We start from the raw sequence: 14,925 nt of genomic DNA on the forward strand, positions 1-14,925 counted from the left end.
TTTTCACTGAGGGCTGTGAGAGAATGTCAGGCCTCTGCCCTAGCTTCTAGTGGTTTTCTGGAAATCTTTGTTTTTCCTTGGCTTCTGTTATATCATTCCAATCTGGGCCTTTATCTTCACCCCTGTGCATTTCTGTATCTCCACATAGCATTCCTCTCCTCCTTCTCCTCCTCCTCCCCCTCCCCCTCCCCTTCCCCCTCCCCCGCCCCTTCCCCCTCCCCCTCCCCTTCCCCCTCCCCCTCCCCTTCCCTCTCCCCCTCCCCCTTTCCCATTCCCTTCCCCTTCCCCTTCCCCTTCTCCTCCTCCTCCTCTTCCTCCTCCTCCTTCCCCTTCTCCTTCTCCTTCTTTGGGGGGGGGGGAAGGAGAGAGAGAGAGAGAGAGAGAGAGAGAGAGAGAGAGAGAGAGAGAGAGAGAAATATCAGTGTGAGAGAGAAACATGGATTGGTGGCTGCCTCCTGTGTGTGCCCCAATTGGGGATCAAACCCAAAACTCATCATGTGCTCTGACTGGGAATCAAACCCACCACCTTTTGGTGTGTGGAATGATGTTCTAACCACTGAGCACACTGGCCAGATCCACATGGAGTACTTTTTATAAAAACAACAGTCATATTGACCCACCCTGCTCCAGTATGACCTCATGTTAACTTGAACAATTACATTTATGATAACCCTACTTCCAAATAAGAGTGCCAGGGGTCAGGACTTCAACATATGAATTGGGAGGGGGAAGGGAGTCACAATTCAACCCATAGCAACTATTTATACAGTATTTCAGCTTACATTTCTTTTTCTTCATTTACCGTTCTAGAGTGAACCTTTTCCAGGACAGGCACATTCTGTCAGGAGGAGGTTCTGGAACATGCTGGGGCCATCTGTGGGAAGGGAGAGAAGGCTGGGTAGACCCGTCATGAGGAGCAACCCAAGGTCCTGTGTCGGGGGAGAGGCAGGAAGTGAGTGAGCAGAGGCACAGAGCAAGCCAGGACGGTGTCCGACTGCTGACTACTGTCATGGTTGTCTACCTCCAAGGTTCTCTAACATGTGTTAGAGAACCGCCCAGTCTCTTCCACGACCGGTCCCCCCACCCACGTACCCTCATTTAGCTTGGAAGAGATCCTGGAAGGAAGATGCAAGAGAAACTATCGAAACCGACATGAGGGAGTAAGTGAGGGAAGTTTTGGAAGGCGAACATAGAATTGTTAACTATGAAGCACTATAGTATGATCAATAAGTCCTACATAGAGTTGGAGAAGTGCATTTTCAAATTCTAGCTCTCACACTCATTTTTTTGGGCGATCTTGGGTATTACTACTCGGTCTCTCTATGCTTCCATTTATCCCTGGTAACAGTACCTATTTATAGAGCTGTTGTGAAAATAAAAACAAGGTGATATATGTAAAGGTTTGGCATGAAGAAAGCACTTCATTCAGTCAGTCAGTCACTCATTCAACAAATATTTGGATCTACTGTTCCAGGGACTGTGCTGAACCTCTGAATCCACAATGACCAAGAAAACTGACAAGGTTCCAGTCCTCCTGCAACTTACACTCTGGAAGAAAGGTAGGTATTTAAGCAAATAAACATACAACTGAAGTCCATAATTATAAACTGTATAAAAAATTTAAAGATAAAAACCTAATTTCTAAGATGGAAAGTGGGAAATTTTAGTGTGTGGGGTGGAGAGGGGAGGCACTGAGGGAGGGGCACTCTGAGGAAGTGATAGTAAACCAAGACCTGAAAGTCAAGTTGGAAACGGCCTTGACGGAGGGGGTAGGGTGGGGAGGCAGTCCCAGGTAGCGGGAACAGGGCCTACGGCAGTCATAGCTGGGTTCCTTAGGAAGTGAAAGGAACATCAGTGTGTCTGGAGTGTGTGTGTGTGTGTGTGTGTGTGTGTGTGTGTGTGTGTGGAGGGGGATTCAGAGAGACCCGGAGGAGAGGTTTTTAAAAGTCAAGACTTAGGTTGAGGAGGATGAGAACTAAGCAGGACCAAGGGATTCAGCAAGTAAGAAATCCTTTGACCTGGGAGATAGCAGGTCAGAGTGGAAGCTAGATGGCACAGGGTGAGGAAGTAGCATGTGGTGAGGAAGTGAAGGTAGAGAAGGAAGTTAGCATAGGTTCTTTTCAGATATATTGTGACAAAGGAAAAGAGAAAGTTGGGTTGATAGCTAAAAGGAGGGTTTCTTATTTATTTGTATTTTAGGTGGGGGGATTTTTGAGCATTTTCTAGGCTGAGGAGAAGGATCCAGTGGCTAGAGATTGAAGACAGGAAGAGAAGGAGGAACTGAGGTAGCTTTCAGAAGGCCCCATTCCCGTGGGTATGTTGCCTGCAATTAGAAGGTAGTAGACTCCTGTGTCGCGATTGGACCGCAGACCTTAGCAATGCGATTTCAGTGATAGATATGGTTAATCAAAACTCTGCAAAGCGGAAAGGGATTAAGAAGTACAAATTGCCGGTTATAAAGATAGTCATGGGATGTACAGTATAATTGTCAATAATACTGTAATAACTATGTATGATGCCAGGTGGGTATTAGACCTATTGGGGTAATCATGTTGTAAGTTTTATAAATGCCTAATCACAATGTTATACACCTGAAACTAATATAATATATGTCAACTATACTTGAAAAACATTTTAGATTAAGCGATGTGTACAAACCATTTCCATCTATTTTTAAAAATGAAAAGAGTCATATTTTTAAATTCTGGACTTTAAGGCAATTGGCATTTAAAGTAAAATTTTAAGAAATTTTTATACAGGCACAATTAAGAATTTATTTCAGCTCAGTTAGCATGGCTCTGTGGTTAAGCGTGGACCCATGAACCAGGAGGTCACAGTTCGAATCTTGGTCAGGGAACATGCCCAAGTTTCAGGCTCGATCCCCGGTGGGGAGCATGTGGGAGGCAGCGATCAATGATTCTCTCTCATTATTGATGTTTCTGTCTCTCTCCCTGCTCTCTCCTTGCTCTGAAATTAATAAAAAGAAAATTTTTAAAAAGTGTATTTAAAAATATATTTTTTAAAATAATTTATTCTGCTGAACACTTTAGTGCTAGCTATAATGCCCTTCAAGTAATTGGCTTTATTTTAGAATTTGATAAAAGCCTTTCTTGGCATGTACCTTGGATCATTTCCTTGGGCCCAAACACTTTCAGGACAGCCCCAGATTTCAGGCCAATTTGGCATCAACAGCTCTTAGAGATTTTTAAAGTCTCAATTGCCCGTTGCACATAATTTTTTTTCCTGCCTCAAAAGGAGATGAAAAGACAACATCTCTGCTTGGTTGATGGACTCAAGGAACAAGAAAGTTTCCCTTTACCTTCCTTATCAGCGACGAATGATGCTCGTTCCACCTACCTCATCCTTTTTTCATACAGCAGAAGAAAAAAGATGAATTACTGTTTTTATTTAGTTATTTGCATAACAGTTAAACATGCATAGTTTCAAGAATAGAATAGTTTTATATTATTTAATAGCAGTCCCCCATTTCACCTCCTCCCATTTCTCATTCCTTAGATAAAACCACTTCCAATGCTTTAATTAATGACCCTCCCCTTTCTTACGTATCACCATCTCTCTAAAACTGCTACTTCCTAAAATCTATTGGCTTTCCACTGTGGAAAATGGAGATTTAGCTTCCACGCCTCCTATACTACACACACACACACACACATATATTTTCTGGCTTACATACCTGTATTATCATTAGATTGATACTCAGTGTTTTTATTATTTTGACCAAATAAATACTATTCACATCTGTGTGGTATAATAAATTATGATCAATTTCCCAAGTAACATTTTGCTTTCTCTGGAGTTAATAATTGTGTCATTTTTCATTTGCCTAGATTTTCCTCTGCATGTGTCACTAATTGAATCCCTACCTACTCTCTCCTTCTGATCTGTTCCTATCTGGGCTGATTAATCTCTAGGCTTGCTGTTGAAGGGAACCAACGTTTTGCCATTCTAAAGCTGCCTTTGGGACATTCATTTTAAGCTGTTTATTAAGAAACGAGACTCACCTATCCGGTGTTGCTCAGTGGTTGAGCATGGATCTCTGAACTGGGGAAATCAGGGTTCAATTCTTGGTCAGGGCATATGCCCGTGTTGCGGGCTCAGTCCCATTAGGGGGCGTGTAGGAGGCAGCTGATTGATGATTCTCATCCTTGATGATTCTATCTCTGTCTCCCTCTCCCTTCCTCTCTGAAATCAATTTTTAAAAAATGTTTTTTTAAAAAAGAAAAGAAACAAAGCTAGAAAGAATCTTTGACCCTCCGCTTGTTTCAGACCCAAGAGCTTCAGGCAGACACCCTGCTTTAGGAGAGACCCTTGGCTTAATCACATTACACATTTCACCCTGGCCTTAGTCAGGAAGACTCCAAGCCTGTTAGCTAGACACCCAGTGGTCCCATTGTTCCTGGGCTGCTTAGGAGCATTTTCCTGCCACGTATGCTTCTCAACTACTTGTAAACTACCCACTCTCACTTCTAAAATCTAATACCCCCTACCTCCCCCCTCCTCTTTTTTTTTTTCTTTGTCCAAATTGTCTTATATACCCAATGTTGAATCACTGTCTTTGGAATTTTCGTGCATATGTGAATTCTCCATGCACACATATTAAAATTTGATTTTTTTTCCTTTTAATCTCTCTGTGTTAATTCAACACAGTACAGCTGTCACCTTGGAATCTCCCTTCATCACATCCTGGGGATTCCCTTCACCTGTTGTGTTGACTAATCTGGTTCTTGCAGTCTCCCTCTTCCTTGTTCTTGCTTCACTCCATTGTTTTGGTGGAGCACATCCTGCAGTAATTTTCTAAGAAAGAGTAGATTTCTAGGAAGATATAACAGATGCCATCAATGCCCTGTCCACAATCTCTTGGCACCTACCACATCTATGCATTCTAAATTACCAGCATAAATGTCTCTTTGCCTGAGGGCTTTTTCTGGCCACTGAAAGTTTGCTCAGAAAATCTTAGGGAATTAACCCCCTTCTCCCTGGGAGCAGCCGTTAACCACTGACTGATAAGAGTTAGTAGATAAATACCCCAGTTTCCTCAGCCCTGACTGGGGATAACTTTGAGGCACCATTTCTACACTGGTCTCCAGAATTCCCCAAAGGAATCAAGTCCCAGTTGTTCACAGTAACTTGCTGGGTTTATTGGCTTCCTTGTTTCACTTCCCACTGCCTTACAGGTGTTTCCTGGGATCATCTCCCAAATAAACTACTTGTGCTCTTATATCTATGTTCCATCTCTTATCTTTATACTTTACTGTCTGCTTTCCAAATCTTCTACTGAGTTTATTTTTTTATTTTTTGCAATCATATCTACATTTCTAAGGCCTCTTTTTTTTGTTCCCTAAAAGTTTCTTTTTAAAAAATAGTCTTCTGTTTTTATTTTATGTGGGCACAATTCCTTCTTATCTCTATGAGGCTATTAATCATTTTTTTTTTCTTTTTCTCTCCGAGATGCTGCTGTTGTCAGATGATCTTTAGGGCATTTCTCTCCAGTGTGTCAGGTTCCCAGAGAAAACTTTTATAATCTCCTGGTTGGATGCCAGGGTTGCACTACCTACACAAGGAGAGAAGGCGGGGTCTCTAGGTAATCTTTTTTTTTTCTGTATGTTGTCCTTTCACACAACTCTGCCTGGTCCTCCCTCTGTCTTACTCTCCCACCAAAAGGAAAACCTGCTTTCTTTGGGCTTTGTGGGGCAGGAGCAGTCCACCTGAGAGCAGCAAGGGGAACTGGGGGTCTGAGGATCTCGATGTCTCTTGAACGGACTTTCAGTTCATCCTGCTGTTTTTAACCACAACTTTACTCACAAAATACTCACAAAGTACCTGGCTGGGCCACCAGTGGCGGAGCACACGGTGGATTCTGAAATGTAAAGTGAGTTGCTTGAGCTTTCTCGTCTGCTGGCGTAGAATGATGCTTTCCCAGGCCTCTGGAGACGCTCTGGAAACACAGACACAAGAGACTGGTAGCAGCGCTTACTATGGACAGGCAGAAGGTGGGACCTGGGCCAAGGGGGGACACGGATGAGGGATACTTTTGTTCTGTGCCTTTTTCTTTTTTTTTTCTCGTTTTAGAACCATGTGAATGTATTACTTCATCAAACATTAACTTTTGGTCAAGCCCTAGGAGGGAGTGGAGCATAATGCCTTTGTTTAATCTGTGGTCCTTAACCAGAAATCTCGAGTGTTGTTTTCTAAGTTAGCTGCTGCAATGTTGAGACCATGAGAAGCTTCCCAGGCAAAAGCCATTCTGAGCAAATGCAGAAGCCATAAGCAAAAATATGGACAAATTTGACTCCATAAAAATGCAAGATTTCTGTGAGTCAAAAAAGCAAAAAGAAAAGAAAACCAGGACACCAAAAACAAATGGGAAAGATATTTCCAACTCATAGAAAAAGGGCTGGTTTCCTTAAAATATGGAGTTCTTGTAAAAGAATTAAAAACAGATCAAAGTCTAATAGGAAACAATAGGCAAAGGACATAAATAGAATACATTGGTAAATCCATACAAATGGCTTTTTTATTTTTAAATTTTAAAGCCACTTTTTATTATAAAATAAAACAAAAATACAACAAAAAATATACAGACAAGCAAACAAAACAAATGTTATATAGTAAGCACACTTTTAATCGTCACCCAGAATGAGAAACAGAACTCGGTCAGCCATGTCAGAGGCCCTCCGTGTGCTCTGTGGTGATCATAACTGCCTCCCTTCCCCTGAAAGTAACCACTATACTGACTTCTGTAGAAATCACTTCCTTCTAATTTTGAGGTCTTACCAACCAAGTGGCATCCCTGACTACTATGGTTTAGTTGTGTCCAACAAATGGCTTTTAAATATAAGAAAAACACTCTCGCCCTAACCGGTTTGGCTCAGTGGATGGAGCATCAGCCTGCGGACTGAAGGGTCCCAGGTTTGATTCCGGTTGAGGGCATGTACCTTGGTTGCGGGCACATCCCCAGTGGGGGGTGTGCAGGAGGCAGCTAATCGATGTTTCTAACTCTCTCTCTCCCTCTCCCTTCCTCTCTGTAAAAAAAAAAGAAAAGGAAAACACTCTCAACCTCACTCATGGTTGTAAGAATGAGCATTCAAACAATGAGACACCACTTTTAACCTATCAGAATGGCAACATTATAAAAATCTGATAGTGCATACTGGTGAGGTGAGGATAATGGGGAGATAGGAAATGTAAAACATTTTTTTGTGTATTTGAAAATTGGGGAAGTTTATTTGTACTTCAGTTTGGTACCAAAGGTCAAAGTTAAAAAGTTATACCTTTTGACCCAGCAACTTTACCACCAGAAATTTATCCTGTGAATATGCTTGCACTGGGCACTAAGACATATTGAAGACACATTTATATGGATAAACATTATAATCTAATTTGTAGTCATAAAAACTGTAAGCAACCCAACCGTTTACAGTAGTACACAGACTGCATATATTGTAGTATATCCATTCTATATACTGTATGGAATACTAAGCAGCCATTAAAAAGAATGAGGTACCTTTAAATTATGTCAATATGTATTGTTAATTTAATAGCAAGATATGAAACAAATGTCTATGCATGACCCCATTTCTGTGTTTGGTGGTTTTTCAAGTGTTACATAGATATATACTTACATACACACAGAATATCTCTGGAGGAAGACATAAGAAACTAGCAATTATGGCTACCTCCAGAGAGAGGAACTGGGAAAATAAGAGGTCAAGAAAGGGAAGGAGACTTGCTTATTTTTTTCTTAAATACATTTAAGTCTTTTATCCATTTTGAGTTTATTCTTTCTTTTTTTCTTTATTGATTAAGGTATTACATATGTGTCCTTTTCCCCCCATCCCCCCCAGCCCCCCACTCATGTCTTCACCCCCCTGGTGTCTGTGTCTTTTTGAATTTATTCTTATGCATGGTGTAAGTTGGTGGTCTAGTTTCACTTTTTAAAAAAAAGTTTTATTTTAATTAATAAAATAGTTTATTTATTAAAAATAAGCAAACATTATAGAAGAATTGAAAATAAATAGTAAAGTCCCTACCCTCATCTCCACTTTCCTATTCCATAGGAATAATCAATGTTAAAAGTATGGTAGGTATCGCTAAGCTCTTTTTCTGTGTATATGCACATATATTTATATTTATTTCTAGATATAGGTGACATGTGTATAGTCTTTTATAACTTGCTGTCTCACTCTACATGTAAAATGGACATAACTGAGACTTGAAGTGGCTGCGTGCCAATAAGTTACTGACAGGTTGGTAAGCTGTGCATGGAGACACAGTGTCTGAGGAGGGGATGTCACACTCCATGGAAGGCTTGGGGGTAAGGTGATATTTTTGGTTCAGTGGGCTTCATGGCACCCCTCAAAGTGTAAATTACCTTTTGTAGAAAAATACCAACTTCTATATTCAGGACTGCTTCAGAGCATGAAAGGATCTCCAACATCATCCAGTCCAACCTCAATTGTAGGAAAAGCGCTGTTTTCCTGGGAGAAGGGGACGACTTGGTTAGGGGCCTTGCCTAAGATCACCCGGCCAGGGAGAGTGACAGAGTTGGGACTTCTTTCTCCAAGACCCTTGCTCACTGTGTTGTGCTGCCTTCGGCTGCTTTGAGAGGAAGAGGAAGAGGAAGGGCAGTGCTCACTTTGAAAATATTCAGTTGCTCAAACCACACGATTCCTCAGATGGCAGGGCTGGTGCCCCGCGCCTGGCTCTGTGCCCATGAGCTCTCCCGTGAGGTTTTACTCTTGCCTGCTGTACACCTCATTAACTGCCATGAACTCGTTTTTGGGGAACATCAGTCTTGTACTTTTCAATCTTGGCACTTGGCACTTTTTATTCCTCAAACACAGCTTTACTATTTGCTCAGGTCTTGGCAGAATACTGAACAGGACAGTATTATATCAGACGGATGATAAAAGGAGGGGGGAAAGACAACCAAGTTCAGATCAATGCCAAATTCATTTCTTTGGGGAATAGTCATTAAGTGCTAGAGAATGAGGATGGGGGAGGGATACACATCAGAACAAGATATATCTCTTGCTCTCTAGCAGCTTCCTGTCAAACTACCTCCAAACTCTTTTCATCATTACACTCTACCAAAAAAAAAAAAAAGTTTAGCATGGCCCTAGCCGGTTTTGCTCAGTGGATAGAGCGTTGGCCTGTGGACCAAAGGATCCCATGTTCAATTCCTGTTGAAAGCACGTACTGAGATGACAGGCTCCTCCTGGCAGGGGAGCCTGGTCGGGTCATGTGCAGAAGGCAACCAATCAATGTGTTTCTCTCACATAGATATTTCTCTCTGTCGTCTCTCTCTCTTCCACTCTCTAAAAATCAATGGAAAAATATCCTCAGGTGAGGATTAAAAAAATTTTTTTTGCATGCACCCCCAACAATTGCATACTTATTATAAATTATATATGCTCTACTGTAATAATTTTTAGATGTTGGTAAAGCTTAACTTTCCTAATATTTAGTATCTATAATAATAAAAGCGTAATATGCTAAATAGACTGGACAGCTGAATGACCTTCCAGACATCATTCCAGACGTCCTTCCAAACAAAGCCGCCATGGCAGGGACTGAGGCAGAGGTGGTTAGGGGCAATAAGGCAAGCAGGAAGAGTGGTTAGGGGGCAATCAGGCAGGCAGGCAAGCAGTTAAGGGTGATCAGGCAGCAGGCAGAGTGGTTAGGGGCAATCAGCCGGCATGAGTGTTAGGGGATCGGCAGGCAGTGAGTGGTTAGGGCGATCGGCAGGCAGAGTGGTTAGGGGTGATCAGGCAGGCAGGCGAATGGTTGGGGCAATCAGGCAGGCAGGCAGGCAGGCGATCAGTTAGGAGCCAGCGGTCCCAGATTGCAAGAGGGATGTCTGACAGCCAGTTTAGGCCCGATCCCACAGGGATCCCTGCGGGATCGGGCCTAAACTGGCAGTCGGATATCCCCAGAGGGGTCCTGGATTTCAAGAGGGTGCAGGCTGGGCTGAGGGACCCACGCCACACACACACACACACACCATGTGAATTTCGTGCACCGGGCCTCTAGTAAAGAATAAAAAGAAACAAGTGCTCACATATTTTTCTTCCCACCCCTTGGTGTATCATCTTGGCCACCCCTCTTTGGAGCCCATTGTTCCAACAGGGGAATCAGATGGATACCCCAAAATACTATAACCCAAGAGAGTGTGAAAAAGGCGTAATGTCAGGGTAAGCAAAGTATTCTTTGAGCATCAAGGAAGCATTGCCAGAGGGAGGGAAAGTTGAGAAAATGAAAGGACTTTTGACTTACCCCTGAGCCCAGCTCCTCTGGGCTTGGGCTAGGGATTAGTGCCAGGCTTCATTTCCTAGGCTGTGTCCGTGAAAAGACTGCCTTATAAAAAGACTGCAATAAGCTCCTACCTCAACCCTGAAGCATCCAGTTTCCAGGACCTAGAGCTTAATCAATAACATGGCCTTTCATGATGCTGGAGGCAGACATTTCTGACTCATGGCCCAGAGCCACGTTCAACATCTACACCAGTGGTTCTCAACCTACTGGCCCTTTAAATACAGTTCCTCATGTTGTGACCCAACCATAAAATTATTTTCGTTGCTACTTCATAACTGTAATGTTGCTACTGTTATGAACCATAATGTAAATATCTGATACGCAGGATGGTCTTAGGCGACCCCTGTGAAAGGATCATTCAACCGCCAAAGGGGTTGCGACCCACAGGTTGAGAACCGCTGGTCTACACTCTATAGTGGTGAGGCAAGGGCCCTTGATGTGGAGTGGGGAGACCAAGCTGAATCCTGAGGCAGAACTGGTCTCCTTATCCTTAACCGACTACTAACCAATTGTGTGACTACTTCCCTTTAACCTCTCTGAGCCTTCATTTTCTCATCTGCAAAAAGGGAACAATAAATGCCTCCCAGGATGCATCACAATTTCTAACATTAGTTGAGTTTTTCACTGTGCATAACATGTATCATCTCATGAAATCTTCATGACAATAGGATGAAGTCGATGCTACAATTGTTCCCACTTTGCAGACATGGAAACGGAGTCATAGAGAGAGTAGATTGTTTGTTTGTACAAGTTTACAGAGCAAGAATGTACAGAGCCAGAGTTCTGCGGACTCAAAAGCCCTTGTTCTGCCCACTCTGCTGGGCTGCTGGCCTCACAATGCTGCCTGGAGCGGCAGATTGATAACTCTAACGCTGAAGTACAAAGGAGGTGGTATTACAAGTCTAAATGCAAAATATGCTGCCGGGCCCATGTGTCTCAGTGGTTGAGTGTTGACCAATGAACCAGGAGGTCAGGACTCAGTTCCTGGTCAGGGCGCATGCTCGGTTGTAGGCTACATCCCCAGTAGGGGGTGTGCAGGAGGCAGCCAATCAATGATTCGCTCTCATCATTGATATTTCTCTCTCTCCCTCTCCCTTCTTCTCTCTGAAATCAAGAATATATTTTAAAATAAATAAATGCAAAATATGCTTTTCTACACAGCCCTAAAGGTCAACAGAGTAGGATTTGGTTAGGGGAAAAAAGGTTGAGAAGAACTTGAAAGTTTTCTTGCTCTGTTTTTAGTCCCTTATAACTGTGTATCATAATCTGGGAAGAGTAGTCGGTTAAGAATAAGGAGAACAGTTCTGCCTCAAACTTCCTGCCTGACTTTGGGCACATCATTGAAGCCGAGTGTACTCCTCTGTTAGGGGTCCTAATATATGAGCTCTACAGGGTCTTCTTGTCTGATGATCCCCAAACTCCATCCTCAAAACGGTCTGCGCGCTGGACTCTCCCTGATCTCCGGGCAGGGGGCTGGAGAGAGGCCAGAGTTCAGGGAGGCACAGCTCAGGTCAGCGAGGGCGAGGGCGTAGACAAGGCCTGCGGGGGCAACTGGGAGGGGGTGGGGACTCCAGCCAGAGCTCCGGTGGCCACTCCATAATTATAAGGAGACATCGCAGAGTTTCTGTTGTGGTTGTTCCCTCTGTTTCCTTTGGGCAGTTGTCATTTTTTAACTGACCCTTCCCAGATGAGATTGTCCCTTTTCAGCTGGGTAAAGTCAGAGCCTTGCAACTGATGGGGTATTTGAATCCTCTGTGGAGAGGGGCCAGGGGCAACTGACCACCCTGCCCCACCCCCATAGACTTCCCCCCCCTCCCCCCCTGCCCCCCCCTCATACACACACACTTCAGGGAAGTGAAGCCAGGGCGGCAAACTTGCTGACAGTGCCGGACAGTCTGCAAACCCAAACATCCTCCTTTCCCTGCCTGGCCTCCTGCCTCCTCAGTGCAGCCATGCGGGACAGCAGTGCGAAGAACACAAAGCCACGAGCTTTCCAGAGCAGGGGCGGCTCCAGCCATTCCCTCCCAGCCCCTCGCTCCTCCCTTGGGCTCGCAGCCACACAGGCACAAGGTTATAGTTACAGTTGAGAACTGCTGACATCTACTTTTTGGTTGTTGCTTAAACACACCACACACACACACACACACTTTCCTTCATGGCTTAAAGCTTCACAACACTGTTGATTCAAACCCAAAGGTGCATATTTGCTTTGCTTCTCAAGTTTCCTTAAGTTTGAGCAAAATGAATGCGGTGTTTAAGAGTCAGAGAGAAGGCTCATTGGCTTAGTTATTTTCCTAAACTTTCCAGTTCCTTTCGGCCTCTGGAAACCAAAGAATAGAGTCTTTTACGCCTAAGATTAGAAACATCTGGCCATCACATTTGAGTGAGGCTGGGCTAGAGTCTGGCAAAGCCAGGTGGAGTGGCCTGCCTACGTGAATGATGGAATTTTAAGCATCGATGGGACTAAAAGTTACTAAATCCAAGCTCTTGGTTTTACAGATAAGGAAACAAGCCCAGAGTGGTTAGGATTTTGTAATGTCACACATCTCGTGTCAGAGGTGAAGCCAGAACCCAGGAGATAACTGGGAGAATCCCATGCCTGGTCTACTACACCCACAGGGAGGACTTGACTATTAAAAAAAATTAAATGTTTATAAATATTCTTAATTCCTCAATTTGACACACCCAACTATTTCCACTTTTGCATATTTCTACCCAGTTTTTCTTTTTTCCTTGATTCTTTTTTAGAGACAGAGGAAGGGAGAGGGAGAAAAAACATGGATTTGAGAGCCAGAACTGAACCAGCAATCTTTCAGTGCACCACAAGGCCCAACCAACTGAGCCACACCAGCCAAGGCTTCCACCCAGTTCCTATTCTTCCTCAAGGAGAATAAAGCACCCACTCTGCACCAAGTGTTCACTTACATTTCGTCATTGAATTGTCACAACACTAATATATGGGAGGCACTGTTATACCTGTTTCATAGAGGATGAGACAGATCAGACACATTTGCCCAAGGTCATACAACAGAAAGAGGTGGTGTCAGGATTCGAATCCAGGTCCCTCTGACTCTGCAGCTCCAGACTCCAATACACCATGTTGCCACAGCCACTGTGCATGTCACAGTCAATGTCTGTACCCTTTCCCACTTCCATAATTCCTAGTTTTCACAATTATTACTTTTATGGATGTATTCATTCATTCCACAAATACTTATCAAACAGCAACTCTGTGCCAGGCACAGTCAAGATACGAAAGATAAAGCAGTGAGTGAGCAACATAGATGAATCCCTGCTCTCAAAGAGCACAGATTCCACAGGGAGAATCAGACAGTAACCCAAATAAGTCACACAAAGTGCTAGGTGGAATGAGGAGGATAAAATGAGGACGGGGAATAGGAAATGCTGGGAGCTGGGGATGGAGGCAGATGACAATTTTAAAGAGGATGGCCAAGGAAGGAAAGCTCACCTGTGATATTTAAGGGGGTGAGGGAACGAGCCAAATGGACATCTGGGAGAAGAGGGAAGAGTGAGTTCAAAGTCCTGAGGCAGGAGAAGACCTGGTGTGTCCAGGTAACAGTTAGGAGGCGGGTGTGGCCAGAGTGGCGTATGCAAGAAGAAAAGTAGTACAAGATGGGGTCAGGGCCTGAGACCAACCAAAGATTTCAGCTTTTATACTAAATGAGAGCGGAACCCGGGAAGATTTTGAATGGAAGACTAACATGTTTCAGTGTTCTCAGCGGTTCCAATATCAGCTGTAATGGACCAAAAATTTTTAAAAATCCTAAATGGTTCCTATGACTGCGGTGTTGAAAGTAGAGTAGGGGGTGGGGAACAAGGGTGAAAGCTGAAAGACCGGTCGGGAGGCCATTGCAATTCAGATGAGAGATGATGTGATTTGGACCTGAAGCAGTAGAGAATGCAGTGAAAAGTGATGCAATTCAGGGCCTATTTTGACAGCAGAGCCAGCAAGGGTAATCTACCCTCTTTGCATGTCATGATGTCATAAAACATTTATTTTAGAGATATAGGTTGTTCCCACTGGTGCTATTACTGATAACATGCTCATTAACATTGCCACTCATGCTTTTTGCGTGTCTTATTTCCTTAGGATAAACTATTAGGAGTTGGATTACTGAGTCAAAGAATGTGATCCTCCTTACGCCTCTTGCTACATAATGCCACAGTCCATGGTAGACTCTACCAACAGTACCTTAAAGATCTTTTATTTTAAATGCTCCGGAATCCTCTCCTACCCCCAGCATCTCTCACCCACTATGATTTTCTTCTTTTTCTCTTTCTCCTCCCTCTCCTTTTGGGGAATTTATAAAGGGTAACAAAGATGAACAAAGGTTAGGGCTGGCCACAGAGAGAGGTAAGAAAAGACAGGGAGGAATTTCTTCATTTTTTTTCTTGTGTTACAGCCCTGAGAAAGGGCCAGCTGCTTCCCTTTAGTTATTCTTTGGTAAGAATCAACAAACTAACAATACTGCTTACTTAGAGACCTTTTTTTTCTTCTGGGGAGATCAATGGACTTAACAATTTCAATTATCTTTCACAATGTCCCCTGGTGCTAGATTAAACTGCCTC

At 43.4% G+C, this 14,925-nt stretch overlaps 1 long non-coding RNA gene across 2 annotated transcripts in view; it reads left to right on the forward strand.

Annotated features, from left to right (window-relative positions):
• The window catches only part of LOC118673436, a 64,942-nt gene extending 51,710 nt beyond the window's left edge, over positions 1–13,232 (forward strand). Inside the window, exons 3-4 of one of the 2 annotated variants that reach the window (XR_004973370.1) lie at positions 1,475–1,559; positions 13,084–13,232. This is a non-coding gene — a long non-coding RNA (uncharacterized LOC118673436). Of the gene's footprint in view, positions 1–1,474; positions 1,560–3,255; positions 4,089–13,083 lie in introns of those variants that run through there. The other variant, XR_004973371.1, reaches the window with a different exon arrangement.
• Positions 13,233–14,925: the final 1,693 nt, after the last annotated feature.

Source organism: Myotis myotis, unplaced genomic scaffold (assembly GCF_014108235.1).
Source record: "Myotis myotis isolate mMyoMyo1 unplaced genomic scaffold, mMyoMyo1.p scaffold_m19_p_18, whole genome shotgun sequence".
In the NCBI taxonomy this organism is placed as follows: Eukaryota; Metazoa; Chordata; class Mammalia; order Chiroptera; family Vespertilionidae; genus Myotis; species Myotis myotis.